The sequence below is a fragment of the Vespa velutina genome, chromosome 2 (genome assembly GCF_912470025.1).
Source record: "Vespa velutina chromosome 2, iVesVel2.1, whole genome shotgun sequence".
Classification (NCBI taxonomy): Eukaryota; Metazoa; Arthropoda; class Insecta; order Hymenoptera; family Vespidae; genus Vespa; species Vespa velutina.
This window is the reverse complement of record NC_062189.1, coordinates 18,426,519-18,449,018: the sequence shown is the minus strand read 5'-3', so window position 1 is coordinate 18,449,018 and position 22,500 is coordinate 18,426,519. Positions and strand designations below refer to the sequence as shown.

The window sequence follows — 22,500 nt, the reverse complement described above, 5'->3', positions numbered from 1 at the left end:
CGTCAAATAACAAATATGACGGGAACAATTGGAAATTATTTTTCTACGGGCAAATTTTTATACGGATTCAAACGAACGTTTTTGAAATTTGTCAAAAGTCAAATATCAAAGCGATTTGAAAAATCAATTGCACTTTTTTTCTCTCTTCTTTTTTTTTTTCTTTCCTTTTTCTTCTTCTTCATCTTCTTCTTCAGATTGTATAAAAAGAAGAAAAAAAAAAAAGTTTCTGGGCTAGTAATTTTGTGCGATCTGATAGATAAAGAAAGAAACAAAGAAAACAAAAGAAGAAAAAATAAAATAAATAAAAAAAGAGAAGAAAAAAAAAAAAAAAGAGAAAAGGATAAACTAAATTGGATTAATATGAGTCCTTAATTGAGAAGGATGGATTATAATTGTTCTTTAAAAATTATTACGAGAGATTTTATCAATGAGAAAAAATTCTAACGTTTTGTTAAATACAAAGAAAGATCGATTAAGCGTCTGGTGTTTTGAAATGTGTAAGAAAGAGAAAAAAAAAAGAAAGAGAGAGAGAGAGAGAGAGAGAGAGAGAGAGAGAGAGAGAGAGAGAAATAACACGCGTAAAAATACGAAGCAATTGTAGAAAAAGATAAGTCTGGAAAAATGCAATACTCGTTTGAGCTAAATTCACTCGTCAGACGAAACGACGAAAGTTTCATAGCTCGTTTATAATCCTATCCTTGAGAGCAGGTTCTCGTTTATAGTGACTGATCGATAAATTCGTTTCCACTTTAAGTTCGTATCGTTGTACATCCAATGAAAACGATGAAGCTTCTCGCTATCAGAAAGAAAAAGAGAGAGAGAGAGAGAGAGAGAGAAAACGAGAGAGAGGGAGAGAGAGGGAGAGAGAGAGAGAGAAAGAGGATTGATTGTCTTTGAGAGAAACGATATTTCAATTGAAAATATTGGAAAAGTTTCGATGTACGAAGATTCTCACCGAAAATGAAGTTTAAATGAAAGTATACGATCATTTCAATGTTGTTTGTATTTCGATGAAATCATAGAAATATTTAAAGGAAAAAAAAAAGAAAGAAAGAAAGAAAGAAAGAAAGAAAGAAATTCTTATTCAATATTATACTCTTACCTTAATTCAAATGATTTAATCGTAAATGCATTAGAGTATACATATATATAAACGTATTTGATTGTGCTTTCCTTGATTCACATACGCATATACACACACATACGCACACACACACATATATATATATATATATAGACACATATACATATATATACATAGATATACAGGGTAAGTTAGAGCGTATCGAACTCTCCTTGGCCTAATTGCTAGAATTATAGATACAAGACGTTTCCTACGTACCTGCTGTGTACGTAACTCCGTTAGGTCATTAACGTACTGTACGTCGCCTATCGTGCTCTCACCTGCGTCGAATCAGGGTTAATGATTAATCGATATCCGATCTAATAATTAATTTCATTTGACAGCTGCGTCAAGCCCCGATCCAATGTAAAATTCGTTAATGCGACTGTAATGACGAAGGGTGATATATCCATAGATTTGATGGAAAAAAGAATAAAGTACCAAAAAAAACACAGAAAAAAAAAAAAAAAAAAAAGGAAAAAGAAAAAAGAAAAAAAAATCAAAAAGAAGAAAAGAACATAGAACAAAAAAGTGGAATGAATAAGAGAAAAGGGTAAAAAAAAAAAAAAAAAAAAAAAAAAAAAGAAAAGAAAAAGAAAGAGTGCAAAAGATAAAGCAACGAAATAGAACGTTGATCGTAGAAAAATTGTTGAAGGAATTAAAATCCAACGAAAGAATTGAGAAGGATAAAAAGTAAATGATATCCCAAGTGTAAAAACTTTCATGATATCTTATCTATATCAACAAAAAAAAAAAAAAAAAAAAAAAAAAAAAAAAAAAAAAAAAAAAAAAAAAAAAAAAAAAAGAAAAAAAAAAAAAAAAAAGAAACTTTACAAGAAAAAACTTCGTCTCTTTCTATTTCCTTTATCTTATTCCTTCTTTTACCGTGGTACGATTAAAGTAGTGCGAATCATTTTTGTAAGAATACGAAAATGGGAGAATAAGGAAAAAGTGTATATACCATCACGCCATAGGCATCGTCTAAAACTCGGTACGTTTATAAGGATAGATAGATTTCAATGAGTTTGACAAATCGACGAAAACTCGGTCAACTTTTTCTCTTGGCAACTTGACGCCACTTTCTCGTAGCTTTCCAACGAGGCACACTACTACTACTACTACTACTACTACTACTACTACTACTACTATTGCCCTTCAACATTGCCAACCTATCTCTAGTACTTACCAACTAGTAGAAGCACCCAGTAATGGTAACAATAACGACAGGACGATCTTTTCTTTCTTTCTATTTCTCTCTGTCTCTCTCTCTCTCTCTCTCTCTCTCTCTCTCTCTCTCTCTCTCTCTCTCTCTCTCTTTCCCCTCTTAACGTTACTTCTTTCCATCTATTTCTTGATAAAAGAAGCCACGGTTACTTTTCTAGGGCAAACCATTTTCCGCCCTTCATGTTATTTCTTTTTCACAAAAAATATGCTAGCCCAAGAGAAAAAAGGTTCTCCGCTCGTTCGATCCAAAGGACCAGAAGACGACGATGACGAGAAGATATTTGTCAGTAGACGGACACTAAGCTGCTGCTGCTGCTGCTGCTGCTGCTGCTGCTGTTAATGCTGCTGCTGTCGTTGCTTTTTCTTTATTATGAACGTTCACTTTCGTAAGAGAACGCTCACAATTTCTCAAAGACGCTTTAAATTTCTTCTACCCCTTTCGTTTTTATAACCTATTACTTTTTCTCTCCCTCTTTCCCTCTCTCTCTCTCTCTCTCTCTCTCTCTCTCTCTCTTTCTCTCTTCTTTTCTGTCCTTTTTACTTATACACGTTTTTATATGCGTTTCTCTAAAAGCAAATACATGCCTATTTCAAAAGAGCCTTCCCTTTTTTTTCCACCCTTTATTTTTCTCTTTTTCTTTTTTTTTTCTTTCTTTCTTTCTTTTTTTTCCATCCAAATAGAAGCGATAAACAGAATATTTTTTTTTCAACGAATTTCCAAGAGTTTTGATTCCGCGATGAATACGAAAAACATAAATGTGTTTATCCGTGGTAACGTTTCTCTCTTCCTTTCTCTCTTTCTCTCTCTCCCTCTTTCTCTTTCTCGGGCACGTGCGCTTGCGCTCTCGCTTTCATTCTCGGATTATTTATTTTACAATATTCCATTATTCCACGTCGACTGTAATCTCGTAACAGTGCTCGAAAATACATTCATTTATTAAGGTCGAGATTGACAAAGAGGAAGAAATAAAAATTTATCTACACGGTCACATAGGAGATATATAATCGTTAACGTCAATTTCTAGACGTGACACAATTTGCAAAGCGTAGAAAAAAGAATGGGACCTGGGGGGGGGAGGGGACGGGGGAGAAAACAAAAAAAAAAGAAAAAAAAAGAAAAACAAAAAATGAAAATATATAAATCTTTCTTTCGAACTGTCGTCGATAGAGAACAAGAGATCTGCGATTGCGCATTAGTCCTGCGATCTGTATGGTCGCTAGCATTGTGGGTAATTAAAATACGATAAATATATATATATATACATATATTTTTAAATGTCGAAAAAATAGAAATTATTCAAGAAAAGAATCGTAAGAATAAAATAATAATGTATGTCACAATAAAAATATTTCCTCTTTAAATAGTTCATCTATTTTGTCTGACGTCTTTCGTTTATTTTTTTTTTCTTTCTTTTTTTTTTTTTTTTCTTTTTCTTTTTTTCAGAAAAATCAACGAAAAAAAGGTGGCGCATATAGGAAAACAAAAAAAAAAACAAAAGAAAAAAAAAGAAACAAAAGAACCTAGATACGAGACGAAGATTAATAATGAAAAAAAAAAAAAAAAAAAAAAGAAAGAAAAAAAAGGAAAAAGCTTGGAAGAGAGATTGAAAAACAGTTCGGCATATCCAGCCAAATAGATTTCGATCGAACAAAGGTAGTAAGGTCTTCGTGACTTCTATGAAAGAAATATTTGACCCGTTGGGTTATGTCCAGCTTTAATATACGAAAAGCTAACTCTCTCTCTCTCTCTCTCTCTCTCTCTCTCTCTCTCTCTCTCTCCCTCTCTCGTATACGTGCGAAGAACAACGTATTAGCACACAATATGCCATAAAGTATTTCTTACAAATCGATCGCCCACGTGAACACACTCAAATGGATCGTAAAGTCGTTTAAACCTAGTAGCACTAGTCGTCATCTTGGCACTCGTTAATTCATAAAATTAATGACATGTCGGTTACGTGACTCATGAGAGTGAATACGAGAGAGGGAGAGAAAGAGAGAGAGAGAGAGAGAGAGCGAGAGAGAGAGAAAGAAAGAGGGAGAGAGCGAGGGAGATAGAGAGAGATACTAATAATCAATTCCGAACAGCTTTAAAATCTTTAATGACCACATGAAAATAGAATTAATTAAATTTTACGTATCGATCGGTTGAACACATAAAAAGATATTAAATAAAATCTTACGAACTTATATATAACTACTTATATTTAATATATATATATATATATATATATATATATATATATATATATATATAATTCTCACATTCTTGAGCTTCACGAGTGTTGAAAAAATATTCTCCAAGACTCGGGAGGAGATTCGGTTAAGAAAATTTATTAGGGAATGAACTCGTTTAATTAAACATTCCAGCGAGAACTTATCTCCCTCGAACAATTTTTACCTCTCTCGTGCGAACCTTCTAAATAGATAGATAGAAAGAAAAATAGATAGATAAAGAGAAAGAGAGAGAGAGAGAGAGAGAGAGAGAAGGATGGGGGAGGAAGTAAGAGAATGAAAGAGTAAAAAAGTAGGCCAATTAACTCGACGAAAAGTCGATCGAATTCTGTCTCCTACGAGATTCCGTTCAAAATTTGATGCCTCGGCAGTTTGCGGTTCATCCAAGGCAAAAATATCTAGCCTAGATTAAAGCGATATTGACCGGGTGAGAATAGCAAAAAGGATGGATAAGTGAGAAGAAGAAAAAGAAAAAGAAGAAGAAAAATTGAAAAGAAAGAAAAAAGAGACGAGGAGGAAGAAAAAGAAGAAAGAAAGAAAACGAAAAATCGGAAAGTAAAAGAGGAAGAAAAAAGAAGAAGAAAAATCGGATAGTAAAAGAAGAAGAAGAAGAAGAAGAAGAAGAAGAAAGAAGAAAAATCAAAAAGAAAAAAAGAAGTAGAGAAGGATAGAAGATGGGATACTGGCTAGGAAGGAACATTCAAGAACAAGGATAATAGGGGGAATCTTCACGACACTCACGACGAGATTGGTCGATTAAACGAACACGCGAGGAAAAAGGGAAAGGGTAAATGGGTTGGTTGGTTCGTTCGGTCGAACAGAAGGGCCGAGCCAATTTCATCCTTTTTTCCAGATGCCTTCTTTTTTTGGTAACGCCGACTGCCCGTTTCTGTTTCGATTGACAAAAATTACGAGACTTCGAGACTATCGGGGTTGACGGGGTTGACGGTACGGGTGGCGAGGGATGGGGCGGGGAAGGGGAGGGAGGAAGAATAGAAGTTGAAAGAAATAGTCGAGTACTGGTGGATGGATTTTGAGGCTTAGCGTCGAGAATGAATCGATAAGAAAACAATAAATAAATTAATTTATTAATTAATTAATTAAATCGTAGAATAAAAAGAGAAAGAAGGAAGGGAAAGAAAAACTTTCGTGCTTTTTATATATACAAATCACGTTGCACGTAAATAATAGAGGGTGTAAGTATAGTCTCTAGCCATAGGTCTTCTGTGATACGAGAGGGATTTCTTTTCTTTCTTATTTGTTTCTTTTCCATTTTCTTTTCTTTTTTGTTAGTCTCGAATATATATATATATATATATATATATATATATATATATATATATATCGATAATCGAGAAAACGATCACGAGTTTGTGGTACACGAAGACTTCTCTCGAAGTCCTCTTAATGTTTCTCAAGCAGTCATGTCGCACGAGTACTTCTCGAAACTGCTTCGCGTATCACTCTTTCTCTCACTCTCACATTCTCTCTCTCTCTCTCTCTCTCTCTCTCTTTCTTTCTTTTCTCTCTCTTTTATGTATCCTTGCAATTACTCGAACAAGCTCCTTGTAGCCTCTGAGAAGATTGATAATGCGTGTTTCGATAGCGGTTAAGTGGCCTCTCCTCTCGCTCACCGGCTGTCATCTGGCACCCCCAATAGAACCCGCTACAGAAGACGCACGACAATCCACTTTGCCCGACATGCAATTTACCATACTCTTTCTCCCTTTCATGTATATATATATATATATGTGTGTGTGTATATATTATAGTTCGTTTTTCTTATCTTTAAATTCATTGAAATTTGTAAGAGGAAAAAGAAAAAAAAAAAAGAGAGGACAGAAAGAAAAATCACAGTGACGTTTATTAAATAGGTACACCGAATATTACATATACCAACGCATATTAATTTTGTAGCGTTTCGTGGATGATAATATTATATATGTGTATATTTAAAAGGGAAAGAGAGAAAAAAGTAAAGGCAAAATGAGAAAGAATAAAAAAAATAATATTAATCCTAAAAATAATCTACTTAGAGGGAAAAATATATGATTCGAACGAGAAAGGAAAAAAAAACGAGAGAGAGAGAGAGAGAGAGAGAGAGAAATAGAGAAAAAAAAAGTCTATCTTACTTCAAGTACGGGTTATTCGTATGCGTTCTCGTGAGTAAAAGATAAGCATTAGTTAATCCGAACAATATGAATACGGCCCACTTCGGTCGTCATTCGCAAAATACTTGAATATCTTGAAGTACGTTGCTGCAGCAACAGCAACAGCACTAGTAGTAGCGATAGTAATAGTAGCAGCAACGATGATAACAACAACAACAACAACAACAATAACAATAACAACAATATCAACAATAATAACAATTACTACTACTACTACGACGAGAATGACGATGCTGTATGAGTCTCGAGCATGTAGTCGGAATATGTTCGAATTTCCTTTTTCATGTCGAAGCACATCCGCGCGACCGGTGGTAGGCCGCTCACTGTTCGGTCACAACGAGCTTGAGTATTCACGTTTAACATCCAACCGTACTACTCTATAGATATGCTGTCACAATAAGCTCGTATCCGGTTTTCTATGCTAAATTCGCTCCACTGCATCGCCTACTACATCGATGTATATATATATATATATATATATATATATATATATATATATATATATATATATATATATATTTAATAATGTGTCTGTGTATGTATATATATATGTATGCGTGTGTGTGTGTGTGTGTAGTCAAACAAATTTGTATTATTATATTGGTACATACACAGTAGTTGATGACTCTATATCCAAATTGTGTAGAAAATCGAAGTGGCTTTGGAGAAAAATATCTTCCATTTCGAATTGACATATATATATATATATATATATATATTTTCCTTTTTTATAGCTAGTAAATAATGACAAATATCAAATTTTGTCCGAAGTGGAATTATTTTTACTTCTCTTTTTCGTTTTCCTTCTATCTCCCATCCTCCATCATCATCCCTCGAAAAAATATATCAAAATAGTAATTTGTCGATGAATAAATTTGTATGAGAGAGGGAGGGTGTGGGGGTGGGATGCGAGGGAAGAGTGGAAAGAAAAAAAGAAAAGAAAAGAAATAAAAAAAAAAAATCCTTTTTTAATACGTATTATCCATTATAAGAGGATAATATCGTATAAGTATGTTAAGGTATATATATATATATATATATATATATATATATATATATATATATGACGTTTTATATACGACGAGCTCTTAAATATTATAAAGACCCGAACGTCTAATGGAATTTCTTGGAACGTAAAGAGACGAGGCACTTTTACGAAACGATTATTTCTTTCTGGCTCGGGCACGAAGGGACCAGGAGCCCCAAGTTGAGTTTCTTCTAAAGTACTTCTTGAAACAACTTCGTCTATCGCACTTTTGCCTTTCGAATGACCGTTGATACAAACGAGATACTTGTAACAAGTTACCCAAGGAAAATGATATTGATATCGGTATATATCGTTACCAATTGTAAATGACAAAGAAAAAATGAAAAAAAGGATAGAAAAAAAAAACAATATATATATATATATATATATATATATATATATATATATAATATATAATATATAATATAAAGTAAAATAAAATAATATATAATGAAATTACTTTTGATTAATTTAAATTAATTTCAAGTGATATCGTTTGCTCGTTCTCGTTCCCGTATTCGAGAGATTAAGAAAATTAAAAAGAAAAAAAAAATAAGCAAAAACAAAAAAAAGTAACAGAAAAACAAAACAAAGTAATAAAGAGAATATATTATACATATATGTGTGTGTATGTGTTTTATTCTTGACTCGAGATATATATATATATATATATAAACACATATATGTATATATATATATATATCTTCTCTTAAGAATAACACGACGTTGAATTTCGTTCTGTCTTTCAACGGATTATGTAAATCTTTTAGCCTGAGTTAAGCCTTGAGGATTACTTCGCAAGAGATTCCAATCGTGATAATCACTTACGACGATCTCACTTTCCTAATTACTTTCACCCTTCCTCGTATCTCACTGTTTATTCTTTTAATAGGCTCTCTCTTTCTCTCTCTCTCTCTTACTCTCTTTTTTTTTCTCTTTCCTTTTCTCTTTCTCTATGTATTATAATATTTTTAACAATGCCAAATTCCTAGCGTTAGAAAGATTAGAAGAGTCTATCTATCATGTCAATACAATCGTGATATTAAATATTTCTTTCCTTTATCATTTTACGTAACAAATGCAATTATTATTATTATTATTATTATTATTATTATTATTATTATTATCATTATTATCATTATTGTTATTATCCTAACAATGTTATCTATCTCTTTCTTATTTCTTTACTTTCTTACTTTTATTGGTATATCTCGTTTTCACTTTATTTCGAATGAATAAGAAAATATAAGAAAATAAAATAAACTGGCATTTAACTTACTATCGTCTAAAATTCGTATTCCTGAAAGATAGTAGGACGTTGCTGCTGCTGCTACTGCTGCTGCTACTGCTGCTGCTGGTGGTGCCGGTGTTGCTTTGAGAATAAATTTCAAGGAAACGTTACGAGAGAGAGAGAGAGAGAGAGAGAGAGGGAAAGTAGGAACGTTATCACCTATACTAAGAAATCACCTTCTCAGTGATATAGCATAAATCATATACAATATCGTATCGCTATGATATTCAAAGAAGAAGACGAAGACGAAGAAGCAGAAGAAGAAGAAGAGGGTGGGGGGGGGGGGTAGCTATGAAATCGTTTGAAACGTCATAAAAACGAGGACCATGGTTATAAAAGTTTTATAGAAAGTTTCCTGATTGAACGATCATTTTACGATGTTAATGTTTCTTCTTTCTAGCAAATGGTATCGATACTCCTTTAATGGTGTATAAGAATCGATTTTGTTTCTCTCTCTTCTTCTTCTTTCCTCCCGGCCTCTCTCTCTTTCTTTCTTTCTCTCGCTCGCTCGCTCGTTCGCTCGAATCGAGATAAATAGATGGATAGATAGGATAAATGGATAGATAAATAGATGGAATGTTAAATGTTACCCATATACTTGAGAAATTTCTCTTCTCTGATCAATCGATCGTTAAAAGACTAACGAAAATCATTTTGCATTTTGGCATTGTATGCACTTGGACCCTCAGGAATAGGGACAGATTGCGTGGTTCTCCGCAGTCTAGCTTTTGCGGTTTTCCAAACGGCTCGCAAAGTACCGCCACAATTGGCGGTTGCCACGGTAAAATGGACACACACCCGGGGACGCGATGCAATATCCTTCTCTCGACTCCCTCTCCCTCTCCTTCCCTCCCTCCCACTCTCCCTGCCCCCTGTCACCCCTCTTTGACTCTTTCTCACTCTGTCTCTGTCTCTCTGTATCTACGTCTCTATCTATTTTGCACTCTTTCTCTTTTTCTACGATACGATTAAAAAAAAAAAAAAAAAAGAAAAAAAAAATCTCGCAAGCGCAACTCCAATTATTTACACTCTTACTGATACGTCTTTCTCTCTTGTGACGTGTGAATGATTTGAAAAAAAAAAAAAAAGAAGAAGAAAAAAAAAACAGTCACAGTAATTGAAATCAATTATTCATAAGTTCGATGTTGTTATTGTTGTTGTTGTTGTTGTTGTTGTTGTTGTTGTTGTTGTTGTTGTTGTCGTTGTTATTGCGATGATGACATTCTTATCGAGCATCGAGGTGTTGAAAAGATCAATGTATATAAGATGATATAGATTGATTTGTTTAACAAATAAGAATTCTCATGCCGATGAATAAAAATACTTTGTGGTAATCTGATTATTTGATTTAATAGAGAAAAAAGAAAGAATGAAAAGAAACGACAATTTCTTTTTTATTTTTTCTTTTTTTTTTTTTTCTTTCTTTCCTTTTTAATAATAATCATACTCGTTAGTAAAGAGATATACTTTATAGTAATACAATTTTCAATAATAAACAAGAAGGACGTACGTAAGTATCTGTGTACACACACACACACACACACATATATATATATATATATATTTTTTTTAGTCACAATTAGAAAAATGAATAGTCAAAGTATCTGTTTCCATTTGATAGATAAGAAGGATTATATTATACGATAAATGAATCTAACACCGAATGTCTTTTCTTATCGATCCTATCGTCGTATATTCTCTAATAAAATGTTATCGAGGGAAGCATAATAATTTTCATTGGTATAGTCGAAGGAAAAAGAAAAGAAAGAGTACCATTAGAATCTAATAAATTCGACTGCAATAATCTTAAAGAATTAGCAAATTCTACTCTCACGTACAAAGGTTCATTTTCTCTTTCTCTCTCTCCCTCGCTCTCTCTCTCTCTCTCTATATATATATATATATATATGTGTGTGTGTGTGTGTGTGTGCATGTGTATTTCTCTCAGAAATTCATTTAAACTTGGAACGCTAAAATCGCACTTCCATGGAACGATTTACAAGCCACACGTCTCGATTATATATATATATATATATATACACTTTATTTTAACGATATCTAGATGTAATAAAACGATGAGTTCATTTAATTAATCGAACGATCAATTTCATTGATTAATTAATAAAATAACAGGAAACTTTGATATTATCGAATATTCTCAACGATCCATCTTTGAAAACAGAAATATCGAATATTAATCTCAATGATCGTTTTCCTTTGCGAGTTGTACGTATGTTTGTCTACGTTAACGTAGATTAGAAATTAATAAATATTTGATTAGATATAAATGGGGTGAAATGAAATATATATTCGCTTATTTGCGTATGATAATTTTGTATATCCTCAAAATGTTATACTAAAATGTTTCTATTATCGTTTTTATCGTAAAACCCCGTAGGCATCTATTTCAAGCATCGAAAGATTGCGATTTGAAATGATTTGATCTCTCGTAACATTCTTGAGATTTCCTTACTCAATCAAATAAATCGACGTGCTCCAATTGTAGGAAATCTAAATCGTTTTCATCGACGAAACGTTACGCGAACATAATCGATATCTAATCTCGTCTCGTTCTCATTACCAATCGAATAAGAAAGAGAGAGAGAGAGAGAGAGAGAGAGAGAGAGAGAGAGAGAGAAAACGAAAATGAGAACTTTGAATTTCAACGACGAAAGGATAAATATATTATAATATTTAATATCAACGAAAATATAATCGTAAATAATAAAATATATTCGATCAATTTTTAATACCGATAATAAAATATTGAAAATTTTTATCTTATTTAATTTTCATTTCATTTAATCTTTTTTTTTTTTTAGATATATCGTGCTTAGTAGTAAAAAAAACAAAACAAAAAAAAACGAAAAAAAAAATGATATAAACAAAAAAAAAAGAACAAAAATAATAAGACAGATATTTTTTGGAAAAAAAAAGAAATATCCTTAATGCGATAATAAATATTCCATTGAAATATCTTAACGTCGGTGTTAAATTTTTTTTTTAATCAATTCGGATTTAATTCTCTTCTTGAAAAAAAAAAAAAAGAAAAAAAAAGGAAAAGACAAAGAAGGCAAAAGAAATGAAGAAAAGAAAAGAAAAGGACAAGAAAAAGAAAATAAAAATAATAATAATAATAATAATAATAATAATAAAAAGGACGTTTTATAAGGGAATAAAATATTTTTCAACTATTTCTAAAATTATTACACGCATATACGTGAGAGCAAATATATCACAAAAGCATATAAAGGTTTAGCCTAAGGGATTGCGAAGCAAAAGATATCCTCGAAGATATCCCCAATGGTATCGGGTCCATTAACGTCTTGAAACGATGATAGGCGAGTACCTATTATTCTCTCTGCAAACCGAGCATACATTTTACTAGTCACTTTTAGAATATTAGAATCCGTTGTTCTTCACGTTGCAATAAAGGAAATATTAAAAGAACGTACAGAAATTGGCTATCTAAAATAATATCCCAATGATTTTATTTTCTTCGTTCGTTTTACAACGAACATTTGGTAGTTAACAAATTACTGCAGTAACTCTCTCTCTCTCTCTCTCTCTCTCTCTCTCAATTAATGAGTATTTCAGAAACTTTCGACGGACTTAATTACGACTCCAAGAAGATTTCTAAAAGTTACGTTTAATAAATCGTCTTGTTGACCGTTATTAAAAACAAAAAGTAAAGAAAAGAAAAGAAAAGAAAAGAAAGGAAGAGAAAAGAAAAAAAAGAACTGAAAAGAAAAAGGAAGAAAAGAAAAAAGTTTTTGCGGGATGAAAATCATCGATAAATTTGCGTCTAAGCGGGAATACGCGTATATACGATCGTATTAAAGAAAAACTAGAAGAGTTGTAAGTGGGGGGGGGGGGACCCAGATGGGGGATGAGATTCACATTTTAAAACCTCACTTCCTCGCATACAACGATCTAAGAAAAAGGAAGAAGCAAAAAAAAAAAAAAAAAGAAAAAAAGAAAAGAAAAAAGAAGGAACAGCCTAAAGTACATTCGCTAAAGTCAAAAATGGAAGTAAAGAGAGAAATTTTACAAGAAAAAAAAGGGGAAAAAGAAAAAGGAGAAAAAGCGTAAGAATTTGATTAAATTAGAAATAGACTGATTCATTAACGAAGACATTAATTAACGATCGTAACCGTTATGATAATTATTCCCCCGTTTGAAGTTATAAATGCGATGATTCTTCTTTGGAACATATTACAAAAAAGGAAATTGAGAGAAGAAAAGAAAAATATAAATTGTTAAGAGAAATCGTTCGAGGCAAACCATTGGGAGGATAATAATTATCTCGTTAAAAAAAGTCTCATATAATTTGGCAGACGTAAATTGGTTAGAAATCGTTTCGAATGATAGTGAAGAGAAATACGATAGGTTGGAACGTTTCAAAAGAATTAAATAGTAAGCGAAGAGATAGGCAAAGGTACTTAGACGTATACGTACGTAAATGTAAAAGGGGAAGACTGGGAGAAGAAGAAGAAGAAGAAGAAGAAGAAGAAGAAGAAGAAGAAGAAGAAGAGGGAGAAGAAGAAAATGACGTCGTTAAAACGACAAAAAAGAAGAAGAAGAATCCTTCGAGTTTTCTGGTAGCAAACGACGAAATCCTCGTTTTAACCTTACCTCGTTTACAAATCGGTTCGCGTTTACCGAGATAGCTCGACAAATGATAGGAAATTAGTCGAAGGTAAGGTCCTACTTGGTAGTAAACATCGAACCAACTGAGAAATAGATAGAGAAAGAGAGAGAGAGAGAGAAAGGGAGATCCATCGGAAGGGATATACATATATATATATATATATATATATATATATATATATATATATATATATATATATGTACATATATGCTTCGATTTTGACGCCTCGAGGCGAAGAGAGTTCCCCTTTTTAAAAAGGTAGAAAGCCGAACGAACGAAAGCACCAAGTAAAAACTATCTTCCACTCTTCTGAAAGTGTTATCCGTCCATTATACCAATATTATCTTCCTTCAACGCAAAAGGTTGTTAGAAATAAGACGGTGAACATTTACAGAGGAATCTCCTTCTGCATTCCATGAAAGGAAGAGAAGTATTGACAACAATGGGTGTGGGGGGGGGGAGGGGGGAGGGACAGGGGGAACAGCGAAATCACAATGGAATCCGTAGTAAAACGAAAGAAAGTCCTTTAGTCAAACACTGTCGTTAACAATGATAAGCATTCTGATTTCTGCTTTTAAAAAGATCATTTCTCTCTGTCTCCCTCACTCTCTCTTTCCACCGCTTCCTCCCCACCCTCCCTTCTCACCTTTTTCCTTTTTCTTTTTCTTTATCTCTGACTCATTGGTTCTTCTACTTCCTTTAAGAAAACAAGAAGAAGAAGAAGAAGAAGAAGAAAAAAAATCCGTGTCTCGTTCGCGCGTGGTCAAGCCGTCAGTCGGTCGTAATCCTTTTAGGTTGTTGCCTGGTCAACCTCTCTCCCTCTTTTTTTTTTTCTCTTTTCCATTTCTTAAAAACATCTTCTGTATGGTACAAGAAGAGGAAAGGAAGAAGGTGGTGGTGGTGGGATTTGGAGGCGTGAGAGGGGGAAGAGGTAAGGGGGTGGCGGGCGTTCTTAACGGCTTACTTCTCGAAGGCAATCTGTAAAGTGGCCGGCGTCAACCGTAAGATTCTGACGGAGAAACGGCTCCTTTACCTCTCCTTGCTTCTACCTCCTCCTCCTCCTCCTCCTCCTCCTTCATCTCCTCCTCTTTCTCCTCATTCTTCTCTTCCTCTTCCGCCTCCTTCTACTCCTCCTCTTCCTTTTAGTTCTTCTACTTCTTCTCAACCCATTAACCGAGAACCACTCATTGCTGCCGAATAAAGACCGATCGAGCGTGCGAGCCGTCGAAAACGACGAAAAACGGACTCCCGTGAAACGTTCATGGTGAGAGACCGATAACGAGCGCCTTTTATCGCCAATTCTTTCTCTCTATCTTTATCTCTCTCTCCCTCCCTCTCTCTCTCTCTCTCTCTCTCTCTCTCTGGCTTTCAAAGATAGAATACCGCATGATGCTTTCGACGAAATGTTCTATAGAATATTTGAGATAATATCTCTACCCCTCTCTGTCTCTCTCTTTCTTTCTATCTTTTGCTCTCTATCTCTCTTTCTCTAATGTAAGAGAGAGAGAGAGAGAGAGAGAGAGAGAGATGGAAAGTACACCTCAACCAAGTTGCCTATTCTATTGCCACCTAGCAAGTATCTTCTACAAGATAAGCCGAGTTGTAAAGCTCGTGTTTCGAAACGGCGATGCTTCGAGGCAACGCGAGAAGTAATAGATGGACTCTGTCGGGGTAGAGAAATTGATGGATTATGATACGATCTATATATCCTCCTAGTACCAAAATTTATCTCTTAATATATTATATATATATATACGTATATGTATATGTATATATATTTGTATATATATATATATGTGTGTGTGTGTATATATAGATATTTTCCTGCATCCATGATTTGAGAAAGCATTATCTTGAATCTGCTATCCAATATCATACTTTTGAATAATCCTACATACAAAATGCTTTGTACATTGTAATCGCTATATAACAATCACTTTAGAAACAATTGCGACGATTTCGTTCGTATTGTTAAATAATACATAAATATCAATATAATTCCACAGATATATATTATATAATAATTCGATTGATAATGAATATCTTAGATAGAAAGGATAATCAAATTCTCTTTTAATGATTTTTAACCCTCAAACATACAAATAGAAATTAGTATTGAAAGACAGAGAGAAAGAGAGATTTTCGTTACTATTACCGAATTTCTTTCTCTCTCTCTCTCTCTCTCTCTCTCTTTCTCTCTCTTCCTGTATATATATATATATATATATATATGTATATATATATATATTTCTCTCTTACGTCCACCGGTCATTCGCAGATGTATCCACAGAATGTTACCTTATGTCTTGCAAGTGACTTGGGAATTTCGGTATACTGGCGATGCTCACCGAGATTTCCCCGGAGTTTCCAAACGTCGACAACCGACTCCACTATAGTTCGAATCATATTACACATCGCATAAGCTTTTATACGTTCGGCTTCAAAAATCCGAATTGGATCCCATCTTGCATATAGCACACATTTCTTCTCCCATAGATTTATACTCTATGTAGATGTTTTTGTTATTTTTCTTTTTATTTATTTCTTTTCTCTCTCTCTTTTTTTTTTTTTTTTTTTGAAAACGCAAAAAAGAAAAAAACAACAACGACAAATTTTAACGAAGTAATCATAGAAAATAAATCGAAATGAAAATTTTAATCCATCATACATTTCTCTTTCTCTCTCTCTCTCTCTCTCTCTCTCTGTATCTATCTATCTATCTATCTCTATCTCTATCTATCTATCTATCTTTCCATATATCTATCGATTCAACGTAATTATTATTAGGTAATGTTAAGAATAAAAAAAGCTTTTTATTACTACCCCCGAGAGGAACAGAATTTTCTTACGATGATAATCACAAGGTCGACGTTTAATAGAGCGGAATGATTCTTGGAGTCGAATCAGCAGTTACGAACGAGTCCACCCTTTTTGCTCTCATTCTCTTGGTACTTCGATCGAAGGGTTTAGATAGGTAGGTAGGTAGATAGGTAGATAGGTAGGTAGGTAGGTAGAAAGATAGGTATAGTAGGGATAGGTGGTAAAAGGGAGAGGGTTCTCCGTACAGACAATTACGTCGATCTCGCGTGCGAACTGGGTCGCTTGTAATTCCACGCGTGGCCGATTCGCTCGTTAAAAGAGAAAGAGAAAGAGAAAGAGAGAGAGAGAAAGAGAGAGAGAGAGAGAGAAAGAGAGAAAGAGAGAGAGAGAGAGAGAGAGAGAGAGAGAGAAACATTTCCGAATTCGTCCAAGTTGCTGGACAAAGCTTCACAGACTGAATAGTCGGTCCCTATTCTTGCTAAGCTATGACCTTCGATACCTTCGGTAAAAGCAACAATACGTATTCGACTAGAAACATCTGACAAAATTTGTTGTGTTACATACCGCAACATGACCTGTACAAGCCATACCTCTTTCTCTCTCTCTCTCTCTCTCTCTCTCTCTCTCTCTCTCTCTTTATATATGTATATATTTCTCTATCTCTATCTATCTATCTATATATTTCTCACTCTTTGAGTACCCAAAAGTCGAAGGAAAAATTGACAAGTACCAATAATAATATGATCCTTATAAAATATTCACGTATGCATAAAGTATAATTCATAAGTATAGTTTATAAATAAGAAAATATACATAGAACTTCGTAAAATTGTTCTTATTTATTCCGACGATATATAAAGGTCGTCATTGTAAATCATAAATATATTAATGATTTCTAAAGTTTTTCAAATGTCGATTCAATTCTATAGAACATACGTGCTCGTTTATCGTATTAGAAAGGCGAATGTTTCTGTGTCACGTCTTGAAAAAGGAAAATATTTTATTTTTCTTCTTTCTTTTATTCTTTTTTTTTTTTTTTTTTTTTTTTATACTCTTCGATAGATAGAGATCATAAATGTTACAAGATATTGTCGATCGTCACGTTTTTTACTCTCGCGTATACTTCCTATTGTTCGCATACAACACGCATACAGATACATACCTATATCTATGAATTATATAATTATTAAAGTATAAAATCGTGTAAGTATCGTTGTTATATATCGTACTCGAATAGCGTTCGCTTAATTTTGATATATTATAGACTTTTCCAGAATTTTTAATATTTCAATGAAAATTTTAATTTAATTATGCGAGCATACGCTTCGCGAAACGCCATTACTTCTTGAATTTAATTACACGGTCAATGATGGCGTTAATACGATTATTTATACCAAAAAGAAAATTTCTTTTCTTATTATTAATTTCACTTAAGTCAAACGAATTTGAAGCACTATATAATACATATATATATATATATATACATATATACCTTATATATTCTATATCTAACTACATGAGATAGATCGAATTAATCGTTATCATAAATCCACGTGTGCTCCTGCATCAGACCAAAAGCATGATAATCCACTTTGCATAATTTTCCACGTAGATACATAATTCTCGAGCGTTCTTGTCGTTGTGTTGTCGTCCTCGTCATACTCATCGTTCTCGGATCACACAGATTATACGCGACAAGAGAGAGAGAGAGAGAGAGAGAGAGAGAGAGAAAAAGAGAAACAACAAAGAAATAAAGAGAGTTTGGAGTCTTAGCGTTCTTCTCAAGTCGAGTTTTTAAAAGCTCTATTACGATCGACGTGCTCGACTTCACTTAACGCATGCACGTCGACATATCTTAGAAGAGGCATGTATTTTTATTGGACAGTTTGTCGTCGTCCAACACGAATCGTCAGAGTCACGAACGTCGACTAAAACTTTTGCCATACGATCGAGCCCAGAAAACATTTCGTGAAAGTACTTGAGGTATATTTTTTCTCACCCTCTCTCTCTCTCTCTCTCTCTCTCTCTCTCTTCTTTTCTTCAATACAGATAATACATTTCTGTAATAAAAACGAGACGTCCTTGAGACGTCTTCCAAGGATATCTTCGAACTTGTAAGAAACCAATATAAATCGAGTCTGACTAACGGAACTGGAGCACGTAAGTATGTATCTGTCATAATATTATCCTGATAAAACGTCAATATAAATGTGCATACATTTATATGTGAAAATTTGGAAAAAACGCGTTCGATACGTGTTTGCGGATCGTGCTTGTGCCTATTTCAAAAGAGCATAGGAGATATATGTATGTATACAGACTTATGGTGAAGAAGGTACGAGACAAGGAAGAGCAAGAAAGAGAGAGAGAGAGAGAGAGAGAGAGAGAGGGAGAGAAAGAGAAAGAGGGATCTTCATCTTTGAAACAGGTATACGAGAAAGGTAGGAGAGTCTCAGTCGCAAACAAGTACGAAATGACAATAGGGTTCTCTCGTTGAGACGAAACGCCTTCGTACCTTTAACATACATATATATACTATGCCACAACGTCTTCGAGGGTGGCCGAACAAAATCAGCGGGTAATAACAATGCACAAAGTATTCTTTCTTTGAAGGTGAAAACGTACGGTCTTCTTTTATCTTTCTTTCTTTATCTCTTTTCCTCTCTCTCTCTCTCTCTCTCTCTCTCTCTCTCTCTCTCTGATTTTTTTTTCAACAAGATAAAAAAATTGGCAAAATTATCTCTCTCTCTCTCTCTCTCTCTCTCTTGGCTTTTTATATAAGAGATATTATTTATTAATCGCTATAAGGAAAAAAAAAAAAAAAAAATGAAAAAAGAAAGAAAAAAGAGAGAGAAAAATTATTATTCTCGTGGATACTATTATGTCGAATAAAAAAATTAATTAGATGAGTTAGTTCAAAGGAGTTTTAGTTAATTCTTCGTAAATAGATTCGATAAACAAATTTTACTCGATGATACTATAAAGAGTAAAAAATAAAAAGAGAGAGGGAGAGAGAGAGAGAGAGAGAAAGAGAAATTAGATCATGAATATTCTGAACGAAGACGAATATTAATCGAACGTTCTTCTTTTGATCGATCGATAAAACTAAAACGATATCGTCTACTAAATAATTTCTTCTTCCACTGTCTTTTCAACAGTAGAGAATATTAATATGATCGTACTCGAAGCGCAAAACGCGAATGTATCAGAAATTTTTTTCCACTGATTTTTCTTAAGTTAAAAGATTATTCGCCGAATAGAGGATGAAAGTTCAATGACAGAGATAGGAAAAAAGAAAAAAAAAAAAAAAAAGAAAGAAAAAAAGAGAGAAAAAGACTTATCGATCGTAATGAACGTTGAAAATTTTAATAACGGTTAAGATTAAAAGTATCGCATAAATATAATTATGAGATAGTAACTTTTTGTTCGGGACAGAAAAAAAGAAAAAAAGAGAAGTCTTTTTCTTTTTTTTTTTTTTTTTTTTTTTTTTTTTTTTTCGAAACGACATCGAATTTATAATCTTCTTTGTCAAAGGCAAATTCTAATCGTCTTATCGAATTGTTAATAAATCCGTGATTCGTGGCTCGTTCTAGATTTTTACAAGATTTCTCGAAACAAAAAAAGAAAAAGAAAAAAAAAAAAAAAAAAAAAAAAAAAAAAAAAAAAAAAAGAAAAAGAAAATAGAAAGGTAAGAATACGTGGAAAGGATCTCGTTCAGAGACTCGTGAAAAATGCTCGATTGCAAACGCACTTAAAAGAAAAAGAAGAAGCAGAAAAGAAGAAGAAGAAGAAGAAGGAGAAAGAGAAGGAAGAAAAAGGACTACACACCTTCTGACCTACGTATGTATATATATATATATATATATATAAATGTGTGTGTGTGTGTGTGTGTGTGTGTGTACCATTTCAAGAACGTTCGTAAGGTGCTCGTGACTTTTCCGGACCAAATAGTCTACGCTCTAGGAAAACTACGAAGGGAAACGGCAAGGAGGCAGGCCGTTGTGCTTCTCGTATTTTAGGATTCGTACCTTGCACACACACACATACACACACACACAAGGAATTTCTTCAGGGCTGCAACCGCGAAAAGAAACGGCAAAGCTTTTTCTTTCCTCGCCTACCACCACCATCTTTACCCACCACCACTATCATCAATACCACTACTACCATTACTATTACTGTTACTATTACCTAAGAAAGACTTTTCTTTAACTTTTCGACCAACTTCTTTCTTTCTCTTTTTATTCGCTCGTCGTATTGTCCACTTCTCTCTCTCTCTCTCTCTCTCTCTCTCTAAAAGAATCGATGTCACTTGACATATTTGAAGTATACGAAGCATCTTTTTAATGATCGATAGCAAAACTTTGTTTATCAATAATCCGAAGGTAAACCGAATGTAAACAAGGTCCTTCTATGACGTCGTTATAAAAAATTAATTTTATCTTCTAAATTTATTATTGTCCGATATAAACGACTAAAAGTCGATCGTCTATATTTAATTTTAATCAGAACAAAAAAACATATATATATATATATATATATTTATTTATTTATTTAATTTAACATGAAAATTTGTATTATTGCTTATCTAAGAGTATGCTCGCTTTATCATACGTAACCGATGATCCTTCATCGATTGTCGATGTTTTATATATTATATATACGTAGTAATTAACATTTTATATATATACATATATATGAAACGTTAATTACCATGAACATAGAACCAGAGAAAAAAAAAAAAAGGACAAGGGATCTTAACGGATAAAGTTATCACCTGATTACGATCTATGCGCGCAAAACCAACGACGATCTTCCTTTGACATAATACATTAGACCGAAATTTGATCTTCGGCTTTAAAGCGAAGCTTGTGAACAATCGGTCCTTTGTTTATATACGAGCCAGAAGTCGATGATCGACGAGCTTAATCCTGAGGGATTTCACGAGTGGTCGAGCGTTGGTCTAACGAGATTTACCATAGTAGTAATGGTAGTAATAGTAGTAGTAGTGGTGGTGATAGTGGTGGTGGTAGTGGTGCTGATGGTGGATAGTAATCATTAAGAGTAAAGAAATTATTATCGAAAAAGAGAGAAAAGTTTCTAATAATCCAGAAAAAAAAGAGAAAGAAAGAAAGAGACAAAAAATAATATATGTATATATATATATATATAAATATATATAAAGAGAGAAAGAGAGAGAGAGAGAGAGAGAATTTGGTTTGGAAATAGAAAAAATGCAAAGGAGATCGCGTGCATCAGCCGTATGACCCGATTCGCGTTTCTCGCCCGAAGAGAGTAGAATCACGTGGCACCGACGTTAATTTTTCCATCTTCCGTTCTCAAGGGAGGGAAAAAAAGAGGCAGCTGTCGTAGAAGGACACGCAGAAAGCATTTCAAAGTCGTACGAACGCTATACCCAAGAGATGAGGACAAGGACTACGATGAAAAGGTACGAGACTACGAGCACGAGTATGAAAGAGAGCGAGAGAGAGAGAGAGAGAAAGAGAGAGAGAGAGAACGATAGCAAAGTCAAATAAGATGAAGGAAGATGCGCGGTATTTCGTCATTGGCAGATTAAAGCGACGTGGTCTTCTTTGATCTTCTTCACGAGAGAAACAGAGAAACTCGAGGTAAGTTGAAAATCCAGAGAAACTCGTACGAATTGAAGACCGGTAAACTCTCAAGATGGAGAAAAATAGAAAGAGAGAGAGAGAGAGAGGAAGATGACATGAAAAGGAATAAAAGGACAAGCGAACAAAAAAGAAAAAAAATTTGCGAAAGAAAAAACATTATCGTCAACAAAAACTTCTGTTCTTCGAAAACGACGACGACAACGACGGATTCTGATGAAATGAGAAAAAAAAAAAAAAAAAAAAAAAAAAAAAAAAAAAAAGAAAAAAGAAGATAATAGAAAAAGAAAGGAAAGTTGTCAAAAGCAAATGAAAACGTGAAAAAAAC

At 33.5% G+C, this 22,500-nt stretch overlaps 1 protein-coding gene across 1 annotated transcript in view; it reads right to left on the bottom strand.

Moving 5' to 3' along the window:
- Positions 1-22,500, bottom strand: part of LOC124947081 (protein madd-4) — a 187,568-nt gene that overhangs the window by 163,969 nt on the left and 1,099 nt on the right.